The following is a 22,328-nucleotide window of genomic DNA, read 5'->3' as shown; positions in this document are numbered from 1 at the left end:
TTTTTACCACTTAATCTAAAGGTTTTAAATGTTTGAGATGTGTACCCTCTGTGTTAAGTAATCATTTACTTTAAGTGGAGTAGTGTGATTTTTAAAAATATATACTCAATTGAATCTCATCCTTACACTCACAGTTTAGAATTTAACATAGAAGGATTATCTTTTATAAAAATTCAGTCTACATACATTTTACCTTGAACATCTCTATCAAAAAAGTTAAAGAATTGATCTTTATATTATAATATTCAACACAAGAAATTCCTACTTTATCAGAAGAGTTTCCTAGAGCTTTCCAACATCCAGAGAAAGAACTGTGGGAGCAGAAATGCAGAAGAAAAACATTTCCTTGATCACATGGTTCGATAGGGATATGATTGGGGATGTTGACTTTAAATGATCACTCTATTACAAATATTAATAATATGGAAATAGGTTTTGAACAATGATACATGTAAAACCCAGTGGAATTACTTGTCAGATCCAGGAGGGGAAGAAAGGGAAGAGGGGAGGGAAAGGAAACGAATCATGTAAGCATGGAAAAAATATTCTAAATTAATTAAATAAATAAAAACATGAAAAAATGAAAAAAATATTTTCCAGCTCTTGGAATGCTGACATTTAAGTAGTTACAGATGATTGGCTTATGAGACTTCAGAAGAATATCTCAGTTCAAAAAAGGCACATTTTCAAACAGAATTTAGACTGCATCATTTCATTAATATCAATCTACATCTATTTACCAAATAATCCATGGTAAACTTAAAGAAATCTTATTTCTTTAAAAAAAGTTTTAAATCTAAATTAAATACATATTAGGCAAGTATCCCTCAGTGACTAATTAGATGAAGATCTGGAGGTGCTAATTGTCCCTACAGCATATTTTTAAGTGGTTCTGAGGTTTCTTTGAAGTTTTCTTTAAAGTCCGAGACCTGAAAAAATGTATCTATATTCAGTACCATAATATATAAACTATCATATTCAGAACATAATAAAATAAAACTGGACTAAAGAAATATGTGCAAAGTGAGACTGGCCTATTTATTAAATAAATAAATTAGTGTCAAATGAATATCAAAAGATATTCTAATTTGCTCCTAAAATAATTAACATTCATTTATTTAGAATGGATTAACAGGGCCTATGGAACATAGGATTTATTTAAAAAGAGCTCCTGCTGTCATTCATGGTTTTAGAGATAGAAGGGACCCTAGAGTTGATCTAATCCATACCCTTCAGGTTGCAAATGAGGAAGTTGAAGCCTAGGGAAGTTAAGTGAATTAATAAAGCTGATCCACTGAGCAAATAGAATCAAAATATATATCAAGTTCAGCTGATTCAAAAGCCAATTTTTGTTGTTGTTGTCTTTCCATTGTATGCTAAAAGCATTTTATTACATGTACTATGTTCATTACACTGTGCCAGGTACTGGGGATATAAAACCAAGAACCATATAATTCTATCTCTCAAAGAAGTTACCTTATATTAATCTGATAGGACATTATATATAAATTGTTTCCTCCTTCAGTAGATCTGAGTTTTTCATCATCATTCACAATATTCACATTTTAAATTATAGTCTTAAAGAGTCTGAATAGTGGTAATTGTCACCAAAATTAAAAATTTTATCTTTTGAACTATTCAATTTGGGCAATATGGAACTTTAAAAAAATGTTATACGCTGCCTAGAAACCTATCTCCAATTTAATACTTGTCTAATCTTCAGTAAATCACTTCATTTTTCTGGGTTTTACCATTCTCCAAAATGTTGTAAGAAATGATCCTTTAATTCCCTGCTATTTAAACACCTATGACCTTCTTTCTAAAAACTTGGGAAGATTCTAGTTATCACTAGATTTGGCTTGTCATTTTTCCAGAACTAATAACTATCATTTGTATTCATGAGATCCAGGAGAGGGTAGCATCATAATCATTAAAAGAGTTCTGAGAAGATGACCAATAACATTAAAGGCTTTAGTGAGGTCCAGAATAATAAGTGAGAAATGGTCATTGTGCTCATTGTAATCAAATCTGGTAAAACAATTGGACATAATTAACAGGTACTAGTGTAGTTTTCAAAGAGGATTAATGTTTTCAGTTTTGGTTTTCAAAGAGGACTAATGACATCATATGGTGATGTCTTGACTTGCATGTAAATTGAATTTAAGTTAGGCAGAGTTATGTAAAGTCATCAGTCTCATTCTCTTCCAGAATCATCAAAGCCCAGAGGGAAGACAAAAGTCAGAAAAAGTGGCAATGGCTTGAGATGGCATCTTTGATGTCTGGCCAAATTCAAGGCCATTGGAAGAAATTATTCTCATCTCCCCATTAAACTGGGAGAAGTCTTTGCATGCTTAGGGTTGACATCCCCCTAAATAATCAATGAATTTGAGTTCTGTCAGTTATGCTTAACCTGGTGTATGGGATGTACAAGCTGTCCAGGAAGGACTAGTACCTCTTGTGTGAGGGTTTATTGAGCCATTTTTAGAGCTGTTCACCCAATCATAGGGTCCACCTTCCAACCAACTTTCAACTATAACTACAAAAAGCTGTTATAACAAAGAGGATAAAAAGATCAGAAAAATATTCTGAATTCTTTAAAGGAGAGAGAGAGAGAGAGAGAGAGAGAGAGAGAGAGAGAGAGAGAGAGAGAGAGAGAGAGAGAATATCTTCTCGTTGAAGGTATAAAAAGGCTTCGAGGTCCTTATCCTTCTCTCCCTGTTAGAAAGGAGATGAAGATATTACAAGTTTCATTTGTTGGCAGGGAAGAGAGGGGAAGGGGCAAAAGTAGAAATAGATAACATTGATGAATTCTGATTTCTCTTATTGGTCGTGTCAGTTACAAGTGCCAGAACTAATGTGGGGAAGTCTCACTTGGTTTGGTGCCAGCATCCAAGGGAGAGTCTTCTTGGTATTAACATTTTTGTTGCTAAGTTATATTCCTTACAAGTTTCAGGATAAGAGTAATTAAATTTTTTAGTAAGTCATGGACTTCTTTGGTGTCTGATGATGTGGACCTCTATATAAAACAGTGTTATTAAATACATAATATGCATACATTTTTATGCAAAATAAACCTTATATAATATGTATATATGTCCATGACATAGCATTATCATAGTTCCAACTGTTATTTTTTCTACACAAAATAAAAAGTAGGCAATAAGAGCTTGGAAGTGAATTGAGTTGCCTATTAAAACAATTGCTTATCTAAATGATACCTTTTTTAAGGATTATAAAGTATATTTTCTCACAGCATGTTAACTAGACAATGAAAGCAGTATTATACTCTTCTAGAGATGATGACACTGAAGGTTATGTGATTTTCCTAAAATCCTATGAGTAGTAAAATAAATAGAGCCAGGATATGGACTCAGATGATCAAAAGTACAGTTTCTTGATGTTAAGTATTACATCATTAACTAATTTCAATAAAAAGTTGTCATCATTTCTATAAGAACATTTTGTCTTTATTTTTATATTAGTTTTAACTGTGTGGAGACCTTTTTTTAGTATCCTTGTGAAAGAGAGATTAAGTTTTCAGAAATTTCATCTTTAAACATCATGAATATGTTTTTGTAGAAAAGAGTCATGGAACAATAATGTAACAAAAGGCAAATAACATCACACATACACTAATGTAATTGATTATGTAGTTGTAGAAAATAAGTGACTGGTTACAGATATGGAACTGAGTATTAAATCAACTGCATGTTGTCAGACAAACTTAGTAAGGCAAGATAAAACTAATACTAAACTAGAAAAGATAGAGGATAAAAATGCAAAACAAAATAATATGCAATTTAAAGAACTTCACAATGACCTATATAAACAGATAAGGAGATATGTAAAAGAACAGATGTAAACATTTGAAAAAAAATTTATTAAGAAAACTAATTTTTAATTCAGTTTGAATAAAAAAATTAAACATCTACTCTCCTAGATTCAGAAAGTAGAAACAAAAGTAAATCTTAAAAACAACATATGCAAAGAGAAAGAAATAGAAAATATATACAAAATACATGAAAAATGTGGAAGGGATGTTACAAATATCTAGTTATTAGATAAAGTCTTTTGTAGGAGGTGGTATTTGCCCTAAACCTTAAATGGAACTGAGGGTTCCAAGAGACAAAGGTAGAGCAACAAGACAGAAGATTCTAGGCATGAGAACACTGAGAATAAGGAAAATATCATATGTGATTTTTGACTACTATAAAAACTATTACCAGTCCAGTTCACATGGAATTCCTCCAGTTTATCATTCCTTACTGCACAATAGTATTCCATCACCAACAGATGCCATAATTTGTTCAGCCATTCCCCAATTGATGGGCATCCTCTCCTTTTCCAGTTGTTTGAAACCACAAAAAGCGCATCTATGAATATTCTTGTACATGTATTTTTCCTTATTATCTCTTTGGGGTACAAACCCAGCAGTGCTATGGCTGGATCAAAGGGCAGACAGTCTTTTAGCACCTTTTGGACAAAGTTCCAAATTACCCTTCAGAACGGCTGGATTAATTCACAACTCCACAAGCAATGCATGAATGTCCCAATTTGGCAAAGGAAGTTAGAGACATACTATGAGAAACTTTCAATAACACAGAAAAGAGCATTTTGTATTTTATTCTAGAGGCAGGAGGAATCCCCTGAAGCTTCCTGTAAGAAAATTAGTAATCATTTACAATATCAATTTGGCACTTGTGTGGAGACATGATTAGAGAGAGAAAAGGCTAAATGTAGGATGATATTTAGGCAGTTATTGCAATAGTGTAAGTAAAAAATCAAAAGTGACTTCATTAAGGTGCTTGTACAGTGAGGAATGTGGAAGGAAGGGTTATGGGGCAGGTAGAATTGACATAATTTGCCAAATGATTTGAAATACGTGGTAATTGAAAGTAAATAATTGAAAATTACTCCTAGGGTCACAACCCTGTGTGATTTGAGGATTGATGCTGACAACAGAAATTTTTTTTAAAAAGTCAAGAGGAGGGACAAATTAAAAGTGTAAAGATTTTAAGTTGTATTCTGAACATTTACATTTCAATTTTTTCTGATATAAAGCAATTGCCAAATAAGACTAGAAATTGCCTCAGTTAGCATATGTTCAATCTTCTTACCAAGCAAAGAGATTCAGCAGCCAACAGCAGCACCAATTTAGGGAATAAAATCATTTGTAAGTTATTAGAGAGAAGGATGGAAGGGGGAAATTACTGGCAATTTTGTGAGAGTCCAACTAAGAAAAATTGTAGCCAGAGCATCTAAGTATGAAACTTGAAGGAAAATAATAAAAAGATCAAACAATGGAAGAGAACTTTAAATATCTTGCTATATAAGTTTTTTTTCTACTATCAAAAATAATGGAGGGCAGCTGGGTAGCTCACAGGCCTAGAGACAGGAGGTCCTGGGTTCAAATCTGGCATCAGACACTTCCTAGCTGTGTGACCCTGGGCAAGTCACTAGACTCCCATTATCCTAGGCCTTACCACTCTTCTGCCTTGGAGCCAATACACAGTACTGATTCCAAGATGGAAGGTAAGGGTTTAAAAAGAAAAAGAAAAAAAACAATGTGGCCACTATATTCTCTAATTTGCTTCATGATAAAAAAATACTAAAGAAAATCAAGATAAAGAGAATAAAAGGAGCAAATATAAACATTCATTTATGCAGAAAAGGTCATATCAAGTGTATGTGGGTATGTGTGTACACTTATGTGTATGTGTGTGCATGTATATGTGTGTATGTGCATGCCTGTGATTTAGGCATGGATACTCGAGGAATCTGGAGGAAGTAAACATATCAAATCCTTTGAAAAATCTGGCCTTTATTATTGATAAAAGACCATTCAAAGTGTTGATAGACATTGACTACAATCTGTTTCAATGATCAGTCATTTCAGTCATGTCTAACTCTTTATACCCATTAGGGATTTTCTTGAAAAAGTTACTGGAATGGTTTGTCATTTCATTCTTCAGCTCATTTTACAGATGAGGAACTGAGGTAAACAGGATGAAATGATTCATCCAAGGTCACACAATTAGTGTCTGAGGCCAGATTTGAACTCAGGAAGATTAATCTTTCTAACTCCAGGCACTCTATCTACTATACCACCTAGCTTCCCAACTAATATTCATAGTTTCCCTTTGTACAAAATGTTTTAATAAGACTACCATTTATGTATCATTTAATGTGGCTCACTATAAAATATCATTTGTGATAAAAAGAATTTATCCTAATTATTCATGCAGAAATAATTCAGTTTGTCCACTAAAAATAGCTTGTTCTAATTATTCACATGGAAAATAAAATGTCAATAAAGAATGTTTATCATGTAGACATCAAAATTTTATTCTATGAAAAACTCCTAAGTATATTTATCTTGAACAGACATAGCAAATGGCTATAATTCTCCCTTCCATTGAAGCCCTATCCTACCTGAGACATGACTGAATATATAGTCATGACCAAGCATGCAAGAGGAAGATGCTGAAGTTAGGTAATAAAGCAGACTGTGTTCCTAGTGTGGAAAACATTTAGAATATTGTTGATTTCTAGGGAAAGAGACTGAGGAAGCACCCACTGCACAAATGTGAGAAGTATTACATAGAGATAAGATGAAATAAGGCCAAGATCCCATTTTTTTTTCTTTCTAGACAATATCTAAGACATAGATTTGAGTTTTTCTTGATGTTGTGGGCCAGCGTGCCATTAGAACTATAACAGCAAGAGTTAGATCTCCAAACTTCCCCAACATCAGCCTGAGTTATTGTGAGCAAGGATGTGGTGGTTTAGCCTTAAGGAAGTTTGGGTGAAAACTGTTTCCAGAACAGTCTAAGACCCAGTTTGAGTCATTTGAGTAACAAGAATATAGAATTATTTTTGGAGGGTGGGTTTGACAAACTCCTTAAAAGGGAGCACCTGAGACCTAAGGGATCCGTCTGGGCACATGCTTTTGTCCTTTTTGTTATCAGTTCTCATCTCCTGTTATTTTCTTAAATATTAAAAAAAAAAAACTTAGAAATTGCTTTTGCCAGGGTTCATGGAATGCTTAAGGACTGTTTGTTTTGAACCTTTGGGCTCTGAGTGATCTATCAAATAATCTGAAAAATACTGGAAATATGATCATCAATAGCAACTTATATCATTTCTTTATATTTAGTAACTTGTTCCCAATATCCATTTAATCAGCATATTTTATCAACCAGAAGTTCCATTTAGTCCTCTGCTCACTGGAAATCTCTTCCCTTGGATATTCTGGAATAAGCTTCATTCTTTTATCTTCCATATTTTTCATCAATAGACATGATATTTTCTTCTCCTTTAAACTTTGATATTAAGCCATTTGCACAGCCATTCACCACTTGATGGATCATTAGGTTTGTTGTGAAAAATCAATTATTATGAAAATCATTGTAAAATATTATTGAATCTTAAATTTCAAAGATACAGTAAGGAATGCTTGTCTACTAAAAACCCTACTCTGATATGTCACATTTATGTGAAATAAACCTTGAGGTCTCAAGGGGCTATTGCTTATTTAATTATTGTTATTTTTCTCCTTTGTTTGGTCTATATTTTAATTTTTACATGTCAATACAATAATTAATGATTAATTTCTGTGATATTTTACAATTCATCATACTTTCCTAGCTTTGAATATTGGGGGGGGGGGAGGGCTAAACATTAGCTAACTTACATAAAAGAAAGCAACCCAAACTACCCAACATTAAAAATGAAAAATGAGAATTCAAAGCAAATGAGGAGATAAAAGTAAATATCATAAAACATTTTCTAACAACTGCATATGCCAGTAAATGTAACTAGAAATCAAGTAAATATTTACTAAAAATAATCAATAGCAAAAGAATAGAGAATTCATCTAAAATTTAGAGAAAGAAATTGAACAAGATATTCAAATATGTATGCATGTATATATGTAACAAATATATTAGAACTATATGACAAATATATATGTATAACGACATTTTAAAATTTACAAAGCAAGGTCTAAAAAGAATAAATAGAAAATCCATGGCTATTATGAATTTGAATTAAAAGAGACTATGAAAGACTACCTCTAAAATATAAGATTTTAGTTGGAACTGGAGTCAATAAAATGCCTTGACTGAGATAAAATTTCTTATTCATGGAATCCTCACTAGAGTATGGGCAGGGTCACTGGATCAAAGAGTATGTGGTAGGGAATAAGATTTAAGGACCCTAGAAAAGTAAGAATGGGTTACGCTATGAGGAACTTTGAATGCCAAACAGAAAATTTTACATTTTATCCAAAAGGTGATAGTGAGTGATTGGTACTATTTGAGTATGCTGGTTAGGAAGGCAGGGTTGACTTAATGAAATAAATACTTTAGGAAATTCAACTTGATTCTTGAATTGATGATTAACTGGTATTGAGAGGAACTTGTGGCAAGCAAGCCCATCATCAGACTTGAAAAAGTACAGACATGAGGTGATGAAGGCTTCTACTAGAGTGGTGGCAGTGTCCAAGGAGAAGAGGATGCCTATTCAAGAGATTTTGCACAAGTGAAATCAACAGACCTTGGCAATATGTTAACTATGAGGCTTGAGAGGTAATGAGGGTTAAGAGTCAAATCTTAAATTATATTATAAACCAATTTAAAAATATTACATAGCCACATATAGAGTAGAACATATTAAGAACACAACATACATAAGCAAATGTATCTAATATCCTAGTAGTCAATAAACATAAAAGCCATAGCTACTGAGATCAAAAGATTTACTATGTGATAAAACAAAATCATCTGGAAAACATATGGCAATATGAAAGAAAATAGATCTAGAGTAATATTGCTCACCTTATACCAATATAATTTTCAAGTCAAAAGGTGGCTTAAATATCAATGTCACATGATCAACATATTAGAGAAATATAGAAAAATTATCCATTAGGTCAATGAATAGAATAAAACATGAGTGAATAATGAAGATCACAGAAGATAAAGTGTATAATTTTTAACATAAAAAATGAAAATGTTTTTGCACAAATAAAATAATAAGATTAATGGGTAAATAACTGGTCAGGGGAAAATTTTTATTGAAAGTCTGATAAAAATCTCATTTCCAAAATATATGAGGAACTGTTGTAAATTCATAAGAATAAATGCCACTCCCCAAATAATTAATAATTTAATAATATGAATAAGCAGTTCTTCAGAGAAGAAATGTAGGCTATTTACTTGTAAAAATCTAAAAATTACCATTAGAGGAAAAAACAAAATACATAATTCTGAGATTTCAGTCCACATTTGTCAGATTGTTGAAGTTGACAAAAATGAAAACAATACATTTTGAGAAATTTGAGAAAACATGCTGTACTGGTAAACATCATTAGGAGTACATTCAAGGCACAATTGCCTAGAGTCAGGAACATCTGATCCCAAATCTAATTGTAAATAGTAACTTTGTGATCTTGGGCAGGTCATTTAATGTCTGCCTCAGTTTCTTGGACTATGAAATATAGAAAAGAAAATCCTCCTCTGAGATAATATTAATAAAGGCATATTGACTAGTAAAAATAAGAACTATATAAATGCTAGTTTATTATCATTATGATGATGAGGATGATGATCATTACATGGTAATTACTCAATCATTCTGAAAAGTCATTTGGAATTATATACAAAATGTAACTAGACAGTATGTGTCTAAAATATAACATTGGAGGCCTTAAAGAAAGAGGGAAGAGTCCTATATGATTAAAAATATTTATAGCAACCCTTTTTGAGGGGTCAATAACTGAAAAATAAAAGGATGTTTATCAACTGAGGATTGTTTGGGAATTAGTTTATATCTAAAATTACAAAATTATGTGTAGTCAAGTCACCAATAGCCACATTAAGATTCAATATATAATATGAATTTTGGTATGGAATAACCTTTATTTTATCTACTATAAAAAAGACTTATGACCCAAAAAAGAAGATATATACATAGTGAATTTTGTGTTAGGCATAGAGTCAGGAAACCCTTCATTCAAATCTTGTCTTACCATTACATATTTGTATTTATATAATAGTAGACAAGTCACAACTTTTCTAACTTTTTTCTAACCTGAACTGCGTTCACCTGCAAAATAGAGGCACGGTTCCTTTGATAAAAATCAAGTAGGTACTTAATAAATGATAGTTGCCAGATTGATGCCAGAGCCAAATGGTCATTTAGTCTACCCCCAAGTGAGATATAAACTAGTAGTAGCTAGCAAATCACTCTAGTATCTTAACTGAGAGAAAACTCACAAACAATATTGGAAAACTATAGTCCACCAGATCCAGATGGGACTGAACAAATAATTGGCATTTATATAGTACTTTAAAGTTACAAAGCATTTGACAAATATTTATCTCATTTTATTCTTACAATGATCTTATAAAATAGGTGCTATTAAAAACCCATTTAATAGCTAAGGAATCTGAGGCAGAAAGAGGTAGACTGACTTGCCCAGTATCACAGAACTAGTTGATGCATAATGCCTGATTTAAACTCAAGCCTTTGACTAGTAGGTTAAGCAATATCCAGTGTGCCACCTTGCTACTATCTTGCTGGAAGTTCATCCCACTTTTGAAAAAGACATTTAATCATTAGATCATTTTTCTTCATATTGAAGTTATACATATTTCTCTAAAATTCCTACCCAGAATAAATAGATTTACTTTCTTTTCTACATGACAGTATTTGATAGCTTGCCATATAAATATGGCTGGTAGTTTGACTCCCAAATTCAAAACTAAGCTTTATCAAACACAGTCTATAGGCATTCAAGAATCTTGGCCACCCTATCCTGGATACATTACATCCTGTCAATGTACTTCTGAAAATGCTACATCTAAAGTGAATTTAATATCTGTAAGGAATTAAATTAATGGGTTTGACAAAATATATGAGAATTTTAAATTAATATTGTGGTCGCCAATTTAATGTTTTATAGCTTAAGTCAAAATGACTTTAATAGTTTGTATTTACAAAAAGAGGTTAGAGAAGATATTTAGCCTATCACACTAAATATTGTTCCAGTGCTCGACTCAGCCTGGTATGACTTGTTAACCCTCAGCTGAACTTAATCTCTCTCCAGAAGTCAGGAAAGGAAACCCAGCTATTCATTCACCCAAGAGCCAGTCCAAGTCCCAAGTTACCTCCAAAAGACAGGTCAATAGGACAAATTGAGTTGAAGAAGATGACCTGTCTAGGACTACACCTGAAGTTGATCTCTAGCTGCAGAAATTCAGGGCTTTTATAATGACTTCTAATTTCTTCCCCTCTTAACAGGGGCCAATGAAAGCTTTCAAATTGTTTAGCACTGCCCGGGGGGGCATTGTCTTGTGGGATCCGCTTCTCATCCTCTAGAGCAGGGGTCCTCAAACTATGGCCACATGCGGCCACCTGCGGCCATGTATCTGACCCCCAATGCACTTCTAGAAGGGGTACCTCTTTCATTGATGGTCAGGGAGGGGGCACTGTATGAGGTGGCGTTGCAAAGTGAGGAGTTGTTCATGTACAGTACTACTTCCAGTGACATAATCCTTTCTGGAATCTTGCTCTGAATGAGGTGCCACGCAAAGACGGGTGCACAATGGAAGACATCAGCATAGTGAGTGGCGATCTGGGGGAGGGGATTCCACACTGTGTATACTGCATGAATTTAGGGTTAGGGTTAGGGTTAGGTCCAGCCCTCCAATGGTCTGAGGGACAGTGAACTGACCCCCTGTGGGGACCCCTGCTCTAGAGGTATAAACTCTTATCAATAAAAAAGATTTGCAATTTCCTGACTGATTGAGTTCTTACCCCTTTTAGTAAATGACTTTGCAAACACTGTTACTTAGTGTCTAGTGAGGTATGAAATGATTAAAATAAAAGCTTTCTTTTTTAAACTGTAAAACTTTAATTGAAAGAAAACAGGAGCTCCAGCAGCCTGAAACTGATTAACCTCTCCCAGATTCAAAGTTCTTTCCTAGGTGTGGGATTCCACACTGGAAGGAGACAGTTGTGGCCCCTCCCTAGGATTGGTCCCCAATCCCATACCAGGAAATAGGGGTTGTGATCCTACCCCCAGCATGAGATTGGTCCATTCAAGACCAATCCCATGCCAGGAAGTAGTAGGGAAGGACCCCTGAGGTACACTGGGGGATGCAGCTCCCTGGTCTCAACATTTTTAAACCCATAGTACTAAGTAAGGGTACTAAAAGAAAGTCTGATTCACACTTCATAGTCTGGTGAGGTACTAAGTGGGGGTACTTAAGTTATTGTTAATCAAGTGTTAACTCAAAATAGACAAAGAGAATAAAGAATTCTCTTCCATGTATCTGAGTTGTGATATAATTAAAATAGAATATGTGCAACAGGTTTATTATATCCTTCATTCTGAATACTAGAGCTCTATATGGCAAAAGAACACCCACATATGTACCTGGATTGCACAAAAAAAACACAAAGCAATAGAAACAAAACTGTAGAATTAGTTCCAAGAACAATAAATATTTGCCTATATTTTTTCTGCACTGGCTTATTTTTTTAAACAAATCCTTAAATTCCATCTTAGAATCAATACTGTGTATTGGTTCCAAGGAAAAAGAGTGGTAAGGGCTAGTAAATAGGGTTAAGTGATTGACTTCTCTGAGGTCAGACAGCTAGGAAGTGTCTGAGGCAAAATTTGAACAAAGGACTTTCAGGTCTGGTTATCAATCCACTGAATCACCTAGCTATCTCCACTGATTTATTTTTGAATAATCATTTACCTATGAAAGTATTTTGCCTAAAAGAATTGTCAACTCTTCCAAAGAGGTTATTATATTCTAATTTGTATTACAGAAGTTAATTTAGAATTCCTTCATAATCCTGAGTAGGTAATATGGGTACATTATTATTTTCTCATTTTATAGATGTTCTAATGGGAGTTCTGAGAGTTAGTCCCTTTCCTATTATCAAATAGCTAAATTTCTCATGCCAAATTAAATGTGCTTTATACTAAAAAAAACAACCAACCAATAGGAATTTATTGAAGAGGACTAAATATGTGCCAGGCATAGTGCTATGAGTTATGAATACATAAATATAAAGTTTCTACCCTTAAGGACATTATATTATATTTTACCTCGTAGCATGACATTATGTCATAGTGCATCTCTGATGTTTCTCTTTGTCACCTTTTCTTCAAGCAGATCATATTTTCATTAAGGTCAGAGGACTGTATCTTATTTAAGTTTTCCCATCTGGCATAATTCACTATATATGTTAGACTCCTAATAAGTATTTATTAAAGGTTAAATGAATGAATGCAAAAAAATCAAGAAATATAAAGAAAAATATGCTACACTATATTTTCTTTTTTAAAACATAACATGAATTATTAAATATAAATCTATCTTTGACTTTAAATTGAAATCGTACTATGCCATTGCATATGTGATTTCCTTAGTGCCAAGCATGAAAAATCAGTAGAATCTCACATCTAACACCACCAAAGATTGAAACAGCCTCTTGGAGGTGTAAAAAATGGACTCAAATACAGGACTACAATCCCCACAAGCCTTTGCTCCACTTCCCCAGAATGCCTTGTAATCTCACCTAGGCCGAGATCGAGAAGGTATTTAAGCTGAAAAAGGCTTTTGAGGGGGGCTCTTGGCGCTTTTTGGACTTCCGTTTTGGAGCAGGCGCGTCTCTTGCGTGATGTGAGGTTATTTTGTCTAGGCCTCTGGCCTAGGCACATGTTTCTTACTTGTATATTCTTTAATCTTTAACCTTTAATAAACCTCTAAAAATATAATACTTCTTGCAGAGAGAAACTAATTTCTACCTGCCTCAGATGCCTCAGTCTCCCCATATTCCCTAAATTTTAATCTTTACAGAGGAAAGGCAAGGGATTGTCAAATTAATTGTTTTTTGATATTTTCTCCTATCTCTAAGATCTTTATTATTGTACTAATTAATATTATACTATAATAATATACTAATTAATATACTAAAAAGAAAACCAAAGAATGGCACATTCTGGTCATAATTTTCATGACAAAATGATAGCTTCTTATAATCAAATTTCATAAGATAACAGTTAAGGGTAAAGTAGCAGTATTGATGATAGTCTTTGAATTAGGAAAAAAGTTCCCTTAGGGTACAGAAATTTCCAAGGATAAACAGCATGAAGTCCATATACAAAAAAGAAGAAAATGCTCCTCAATTTCCTACGCATATGAAAAAGCAATAGCTCCCTATTTATTCTCACCATAAGAGCAAAAATGTACAATTAAGAGAAGAAAGATAATATTCATTTGCAAAATAGTCATTCTTTTTAGTTTATTGTCAAAATAGATAAGATCCACCATCCTCAGTGTCCTAGACAGATTATCTCCAGCAGTTAAAGACATGTTTTACTAAACCTAGTTTATCATCCCTATTCTTACAATAAGATATTGAAGATCACAAAGCAGTTAAGGGGCTTGTCTATGGTCACACATATAGAAAATGTTAGTGCTAAGATTTGAACCTAGGTCTTGTAAGAGCTATTGCTGTTGCTGCTGCTGCTGCTGCTACTACCACCTAAATATTCTTGCTATCATTATTACCATTCTTATTCTCATTATTATATAAGCATTCAGATAATCTGTCATTTGAGCCTCCCTGAAATGCTTGGTAATAGCTTTTACAATTACTATTGTACTTACTTTATGCATGAGGAAACTCAGAAAAGTTATACTATATGCCCACATTCAATAATATTTACTTATCATAGAAAGGATAAGAATATGTCTTCCTAATCCTGAGGCTAAGACAATTCAGTACAAAATCCATTTATTAAGTACCCATTGTTTATATCCCCTGTACCAGGCACATAGTTGGTGCTTAATTAAAAAAAATGCATTGTGCTAGACTCTGATGCCACAAAGACCAAATAAAAAATGGGCTTGTCCACAAGAACTGACATTCTACTGAGGAATTGTACCTGTGAACAGGCATGTCTGTACAAAATCATTTGAGATTGGAAAGAACATTGATATAATAATTGGGGAGAAAGTTATAAGAACCAGGGCCTCTCCTTATCTAATGGTGAATGAGCTGAGCATTGAATGAACCTAGGAATTCTAAGAGGCGGAAAGAAGGAAGAAGTGCAATCAAGATCTACTGAGACCTAACTGTGGCAAAGGCCTTTGTTTAGTGAAGATTTACCCTACAGCATGGGGATGTTTTGTGACTCAAAGGTAGACAGTATTTCTCCAGTTCCTTCCCTTTACCTCTTCTTCAAGGGAGACTTGAAATTTTGCTAGAAGAAAAAGCATGATGTTGGTGCCAGAGGTCATTCTGATCCCCTCAGAGAGAGGGAGGACTAGGCTTGAGTTATATCTATCTGTTCCCCTAAGTATTCAAGGGGAGCGTATCAGGTTTATGATCATTACTACTACATAACTACTGATTACTATTTCAATACTGGGGAGAGGGAGGGTCCTAAGCTTTATAAAATAAATATATTTATTCTTTTCCCAAATACTAGTTCCAAAATGAACATGAGTTAGCAAAGCAAACCCATTTATCCATATTTGTAGGAAAATAGAAGGCAATCAAGATCTACTGAGACCCAACTGTGGCAAAGGCCTTTGTTTAGTGAAGATTTACCCTACAGCATGGGGATGTTTTGTGACATAGGAGAATATTTACCACAACACAGAGTGAAGGAAATCTCTCTTTGGAAGCAATGAAACAGCTCAACAAAGTTAGAGACAGAGTCCTAGACCTTGCCCAAAGGGAAATTCCCTCAAGTCTTTATTTTTTTTTAAATTTTATTTTTAATTTAAATTTTATTTAAGTAATTAATTTTCCAAGGTTACAAAAAATCATGTTCTTTCCCTCCTCTCCCTCAATCCCCCTCCCATAGCCAACCCACAATTCCTCTGGGTTTTAAATGTGTCAATGGTCAAGACCTAATTCCATATTACTGATATTTGCACTAGGGTGATCATTTGGTGTCTATAACCTCAATCATATCCTTACAACCCATGTGATCAAACAGTTTTTTTTTCTTCTATGTTTCTCCTCCCAAGGTTTTTCCTCTGAATGTGGATAGCATTCTTTCCTAAAGTTTTTAGAGTAGCAAGCTAAGGATAAGGACAGCTACTTTCTTGTCTCTTCCCACAGTCTTTTCCCTTCAGCAGCCAGGAATAGGATTTTCCTTATCTATCATCTCACTTGAAATTTGGAGAACTTGAGGAAGACAAGAAGATGACTCAATTAAGACTTGAAGAAAACTGAAGCTCTCTTGGTCTAATTAACTGTATACCATCTGTCATACAGTCAGGGCATTCATCTCCACCAAAAATGTCATGTGCTTTAGCACCAGGGTTATATAGATGTGAAGGAAAACCTGTTAATTCTATCTATTACATTACCAGAAGTTATAAAAATTATTTTCATTGGATGAAAAATCCTAAGTCACTTTGTCTATCACATATGGAAAAATGGCAGTTGCTCCCTATCCCAGAGTCCAATAGAAATCACAGAGGTTTAATGAGAAAAGAATATAATTTCCTTCTTTATAGTCTATTTTTATTTGGAACATTTTGTGTAACTCAAATGACTATTTTTCAAGACCTACATTTTCAAGTAGTTAGTTTTGGGACATATGAAGAGAAAGGAAAGAGTCTCAAATACCCAGGACATATACTATACATTAAGATTATAGTGTTTGGAAATAGAAGGAACCTCATGATCATTTAGTCTAAACACCTGATTTTAGGTAGGAGAAAACTCAAGATAAGAGGGATGAAGGGTCTGACTCTGGACAAGACAAACTAAATTATCAAACCAGATCTTATCATTAGAAATCCAGCACTCTCAAAGCTCAACCCAACTACATCGGAAATATCTTGGAGCTATCTGTGGCTTATTTGGTAAACTGAATTTAGATAAACAATAATGACTTTGAAAAGAGTGACACAAAGCCATAGGCAGATTGATTTTTTTTCACTTTTCAAACTTTGTGTTGTAGATAACAGTATATACATGTAGTTTGTTTTCCTCTGGCTAACATTTCCTTATGGCAGCTTGGTCCAAGTTATATTTCTGGCTCTTCGATTCATAAAAATTTATGGGAAGAGAAAAAACCAAACATTTATTAAGTGCCTTCTATGTGCCAGGTATTTTATTCAATGCTTTTACAAATATTCATTCATTTGATCCTTTCAATAACCCTGAAAAGGATGTGCTATTGTTATGCATATTTTATAGTTGAGGAAACTGAGTTGAAGCTGAGAGGTTAAGAGATTTGCCAAGAAAATTTCAAATGGGGTCACAAAGAATTGGACACAAATGAAATTACTGAATAACAATAACAAGACCACTTTTAGTTCTATTGTACAATTTTGTGATCCAATAGTCTTTTTGTGGTGGAAGTAGCAGTAATATATGAAGCTAGATTTGTTGCCTGCTTATATGCTAGTCCTAATAATCTTAGTAGTCATCCAAAATCTTTTGGAGGCTCAATCTCTGAAAATTTTGTGCACTACTGATTTGAAGTAGCCCACCTCTAATATCATTAAAAATTATTTATTTTACAAGATAGAGAACAAAGACATGTAATTCTTTTCCATAGTTGTGTCATTTTATAATTATCTGAATGTCTTAAAAGTTTAGTGTATTATTTTTGAGACTAAATGGTGAATGATGTGATTTGCCCCAAACATAACATTGGATAATTAGCCAAATTAATGTTATAAAACCTTAATGAGTTTTAAAGAATTTCATAAAATGAACAAGATTATGTGTTTGCTTTTCCCCTTGAAGCAAAGTGTTCAAGACATATTTAGTAAATTTCTCACAATGCTGAAATTGTTTTAGACATTTTATTGACAACAGTTTCCATTGAACTTCATTTATTTTCAGTTAGTTACCATTACAGGACTATACTTTTGGGGTCCAAGTTGCCCCTTTTCTCATTAAGCTGGCATAAATACAGCTTAAGTAAATGAAATAGCAAGGTGAAAAATAGAGGATAAATCATTTTGTGTACTTTAATACCTTTCTGTATCCTTAGAATCTGATTTGCTAGCCTTTATTGATAGAAGATAACACATTTTGTGAGAATGTCAGCCAAAGATAACCATTTAGAGCTTCTAAATAATTAAATATTGATTAACCTAACCAGAAATATATGGACCATTTTTTCCTTCAAGCCATTGCCCATTTCTAAAGATCGTATTATTTCAACCACAGTAATCCAGGAAAGCAGATTTCCATCTCTAAATAACTTATCATTGCCCTATCCTCTCAAATTACAGAAGTGAGCTTTAATCACAACCAAAATACAGACATATATTTTTCATTTAATAGACAATTATGCCACTGTTGCTTTGTTAAATTTGATGGCTCTCCATCAACTTTTACAAGGTAAAGGGGCCAGTCAAGATATCTTCAACAATGCTTATCTCATCCAAGCCATGGGTGAGAAAATGAAAAAAAAAAATACATTAATGACTCTCTGAAATGTAACCTTCTGGTGACAGAGCTGTGGACTGCTAGAAAGTGATAACAGCAGACCCAGCCAAACTGACATACAGAATTCATAGAGATAGAAATTAGTTTAGTAAGGGCTTCAGGAAGATTATGAGTACAAAGAGCAGAGTAGAAATTAGTACTGAGTTCTATAAATAGCCAATATATTCATTGAAGGGAAGATATTTTGTTTAAAAAATACAATTTTATTATGTTTTATTTCATTTATATAATGTATAACTGCATTAAGTTTTTCAGTCACATTTACATAAAAGAATAAAATGAATCATTTTTTAATTAAGGAGATTTCTCCCCAGATTATACGTCAGTAAGCTTTTATATAATCATTTTCTGATATTTTGTAAACCATGCTGATATAGAATCAAGAATTTGGTGCCATTTTCATTCCCACAATGAGTCAATTGGAGAAAATTTCGTGGTGGACTATGTCTCACATACAAAGGGAGATTTAAGTGAGAGACAGTTAGAGGGAGCTAGGGGAAAAGGCACAGAGATGAGACTAAGAGACCTGAATTTGAGTTCTTTTTTTTGTTTGTTTTGTTTTGTTTTGTTTGATATTTTCCCTTCCTTTTTCTACTTCATCGTTTTATTTATTTATTTTTTTATTTTGGTTACAATACTCACTTCATTTCCCTCCCTCCCCTCCACCCACTCTTCCTGCAGCAGACACAAAATTTCATTGGATATTACTTGTGTCCTTGATCAGAACCTATTTCCATGTTGCTTACACAACGATGTTCATTTAAAGTCTACATCCCCAACCATGTCCCTTCGACCCATGTATTCAAGCAGTTGTTTTTCTTCAGTGTTTTTATTCCCACAGTGTTTCCTCTGAATGTGGATAGTAGTTTTTCTTGTAGATTCCTTCCAAGTTGTTCAGGATCACTGCATTGCTGCTAGTAGAGGAGTCTATTACCCTCGATAGTACCACAGTGTATCAGTCTCTGTGTACAATGTTCTCCTGGTTCTGCTCCTCTCGCTCTGCATCACTTCCTGGAGGTTGTTCCAGTTCCCATGGAATTGCTCCACTTTATTATTCCTTCGAGCCCAATAGTATTCCATCACCAACAGATACCCCAATTTGTTCAGCCATTCCCCAATTGAAGGGCATCCCCTCATTTTCCAATTTTTTGCTACCACAAAAAGCGCAGCTATGAATATTCTTGTGCATGTCTTTTTCCTTATTATCTCTTTGGGGTTTGAGTTCTCACCTCAGAGGTAAATCACACAAGCAATGAGTATCTAAGTTTTCCTCATATATAAAATAGAATATAGCCTGGCTCTAAATTTTCTTTCTAGTCTAGCAAACTGATAAATTTTCACTGGATTTCCATCAGGATATCCATAATTTGGTGTCTAAATGAAATGCAAATATTCTCTCACACACACACACACACATACACACATACATACAACTTTAAGATCATAGAATCACATATTCTGAATGAAGTCCTAAAGAAGATGTACTCCTTTATTTTATAGATGAACAACTTAGACCTAGAAAGGTAGGGTGGCTTGTTGAAAATTGCACATGTAGTAGGAGAACAGGATTTGAAACCTAGTCTTCTGAATTTCAGAAATATGAACAAAAATATGATTAACAAAATGCAAAAACAGTAAGCATTTCACACTGAGACACAGAAACTAGAGTATCTAGGAATGTGTATACCATATATAAATAACACCTATGACAAATTAAAATTCATCTTAATTACACCATTCATTGACATCTTAAGTGACTCATGTATTTAAGATTGTATTTATATTATCTAACAATATTAAAAACTTCCATAAGCGATGTACATTATTTATAGGATATATGTATTACAATTATTCAAATAAGAAGTACTTTCTGGTCAGGAAATAAAAAGTTATGTGCCAGAACTTTTGTCTTAAAACCAATCAGACATGATATTTTGTGTGACATCACATCCAGTGACCCACAGATCAGAAGGCAGGCTATGACAAAGTTACCAGCAGGGGTAAGGATCATTTTCTGTAAAGAAATGAAGGGTGGGAAAGTTGCTATTTTTTAGTTGTACCTGCTTCAGTGTTCTCCTTTTCTCCTTTTTGCTACTTAAAATTTGTTATTTAAAAAATAATTTACTATTATCTCTATCTGACTTTGTTTTGTTCATTTCTTTTCAGTAACCACCTCCTGCCTATTTATATTATAACTCAACATTGTTTACTATGGCTAATGTTCCATAGATTTTTGAAGTGTCCTGTTATACCTTTACCAAAAAATGTTCATTTTTCATGTGGAACATTTTTCAGAAAATAGGAAATAATTCCATTAATTCAATAGTAAATTACCTATATACATTTTAGCAAGCTCTAGATAAATATATTCACACAAAAGTAAAAATATGTTCACATTCAATATATGAATATATCAAGAAGAATATTAAAATTCAGTTCAGTTTCTAAGTTTAGAATCAACTATGTGTTTTGATAAATGGCTTGTGCCCTAAACTGCACTCCATGGTGTGTGGTACAATACAGCTGAGTGCTGTTTATGAATCATTCTGCATTCTTCATTACCTGAGCATTTCAAAGTCAGGATTTTGATTCCTCTTCATATTTCTTTTGCATTGGGTTCACCATGGCCTCTGTGAATTCACCTCATATTTCACTGTTTTGAATTAAGTAAGGGACCAATTCAATCTCTTTTGAGAAATTTAATATGAGTTTGTCAATGCTCCTTCCGAGCTCTTCTGTTACATTTTGTGAGGTTGATGGAGAGCTAATAAGGAACAAATGTGGAAAACAAGTATAGATAATGAGTTCCAGATATGACATAAGATATTTATTCACATAATACTAAAGGTGACATTGGACATATCCATTCAGTTCTTGACACCAAATTATATTCTTTCCAATTGGACAGGCAAGTCAGTATTCAATCAAGTCATGTTGTTATAATACTTTTCCTGATGCAAATTTTCTTCCCCTCAGTTTTAAAATATTTACATGATTCTCAAGGACAAGATTCAGGTATATTTGGTGGAGAGCTTGATTTATTGCCATCTGTTAATTTGCTTTAATAAGAAACAAATTATGTATTTTAACATTGTTACTATTGATCATTATTGCATTTTTGAGGAATTTCAGTGAATGGATAACTAAGTCACATTTCTAGGTGTATATTGCATTTAGTTCTAATTTAATATAAACTGCTTTAAATGAAATTTTATAATGAATTAATTGTTAATATATGTGTGCAAAGTATAGGATTTTGTGATGTGTAGTCTATTAAAATTTTTTAACGATTATGTTTTATAGGTCCCTAAGCCCTAACCCTATTGTATTTTTCTGGCACCACTGGAAACTCAACATCAGAATAAATGAGACATTGAAAACACAGAGTAATGTGACCTTTACAGATGAATGTTATTGAAATACCTAAAACTAACTTTTGCAAACTACTTTCAATCCTCTAAGGAAAATATCATGGTCAGTTGTGCTTTGTAAATAGCTTTTTCAGTATCTAAATAAAATGTTCACTTTTGTCATTCAAATACTAACTTGCTTTCTAGTCTTTAATGTTAGACATGAAATGGCTAGTCTGCTAAAATTGGTTTCATTCAATGAGGCAGATGAAAAAACCTCCAGTGCAAAAACATACAAAGATACAGGGCAGAGACTTTTACTTAATGTTCACTTTTATCCTGGATAAGTTAAGACAAACACCAGGTACATAACAGATAGATTTAAAATTTTAATATCTTGTCAAATATGAAGAACAGTGCATATTTAACAATCTCTAATTCCAGATTTCATACTATTTCTTAACC

This window comes from Monodelphis domestica, chromosome 4 (genome assembly GCF_027887165.1).
Source record: "Monodelphis domestica isolate mMonDom1 chromosome 4, mMonDom1.pri, whole genome shotgun sequence".
NCBI lineage: Eukaryota > Metazoa > Chordata > Mammalia > Didelphimorphia > Didelphidae > Monodelphis > Monodelphis domestica.
The sequence above is the reverse complement of the archived record's forward strand: the minus strand, read 5'-3'. Positions refer to the sequence as shown.